The 1,359-nt window shown below is 31.6% G+C and overlaps 1 long non-coding RNA gene across 1 annotated transcript; it reads right to left on the bottom strand.

The window, feature by feature from the left end:
- Positions 1–38: 38 nt before the first annotated feature.
- LOC106754754 lies at positions 39–708 on the bottom strand. The gene is made up of 3 exons (XR_001375342.1): positions 679–708; positions 447–502; positions 39–89 (listed from the first exon to the last, which is right to left on the bottom strand). It is a non-coding gene; the product is annotated as an uncharacterized LOC106754754 (long non-coding RNA).
- Positions 709–1,359: the final 651 nt, after the last annotated feature.

Below are 1,359 nucleotides of genomic sequence, written 5' to 3'. Positions count from 1 at the left end.
AACATCACGGAGATAGATATGAGAAAATTATATTAAAGAGAAGAACAAACATACCAGGACATTCAACCACTTCTTTACTAAAACCATACCTGTTGAGCAATACACAAAATCATAGATCAAAATCAGAAGTAACATTGAATAAGAATTAAAATAATTGTGTAAATTTACAATCAGTGGCCCTTTTGTGGGTTTTAGTCACCTGTTACAAGTCACATATAAGGAGAAATACAAGTACTTTTTATACACAAAAAAAGCTAAAAGCCTCGGTAACTGGTAGGGACTTAAAATACATTATTTCAAAGTTCCATGCAACATGTATCCAGCTTAGGACACAATGCCAAAAGAACAACAATATGAAGTTCAATCCAGTGAGTTCTGTAAGAGAGTTACACCAAAAAAAATATATATAATGAAAGCAACTGTTGCAGTTTGAGTCTATCACTTACATCACAAGAGGAGATTGCAGTCTATCATGCCAAGTAGGTATGCCTGTCACAGGATCCTAAGATAACAAAAAAACGAGTACCTGAGTGAATCTAAAGAAATGAGGGTGTCCCATACTTCTCAGCAAGGGCACATGCCTATAACAACCTAAGGTAGCATATAATTTTTTGAAACACAAACTAGTAGGCATAGAAATTACTTTTTAAGGCAGAAAAAAGAATAGAAAACACTAACAGTAAAAGGACATGGACTAAGATGCAAAACTAATAAATAATCCAGGAGAACTTTGTCAGTCAATTAATACTGTGAGGGTATATTTTCTAATTTTCAAAATTTACATGTTTTGTTATTATAAAACTTCAATAATCTGAGTTCTCAATGTTAGAAGTTCTTTATCATTCATGCCCTTACAAAACAGTAATTGCTCACAAAAAAAAATAACATCATATATGCATCTAAATTCTACAACGTTTGATATCATATATGATGGGGATGAACTTGTTAAGTACCTGTATGGAACAACATAAGGAGTAGCCACAATGCAACGGACACAAAAGCTTTCTGCAAGGCTACATCCTTCCTGAACCATAATAAAAGATCTCCTCAATTAGCAAATCACTACTAGAAAATGACAGTTGATTCAACTTTCTATTCTAGTGGTATTAAATGTCTTTGTCTCCTTGGACAGTAATAGTTTTATACAAATTATTCCACATTGCCCATGCATTAATGAGCAATAAGAACATTTTTTATAAATCAGTTGACATTATCACAATTTGACTCAATTAATTTTGTTAAATATAGTGAAAATTATATATTTGAATTAATCCCTTGTGTTAAATACACACATAGGGTTCTCTATTTATAATAGAAGAAATATGGGCTAAGCCCAAATACAAATGAATATGTAAGAAT

Source organism: Vigna radiata, unplaced genomic scaffold (genome assembly GCF_000741045.1).
Source record: "Vigna radiata var. radiata cultivar VC1973A unplaced genomic scaffold, Vradiata_ver6 scaffold_2099, whole genome shotgun sequence".
NCBI classification, from domain to species: Eukaryota; Viridiplantae; Streptophyta; class Magnoliopsida; order Fabales; family Fabaceae; genus Vigna; species Vigna radiata.
This window is presented reverse-complemented; position numbering and strand designations above follow the sequence as displayed.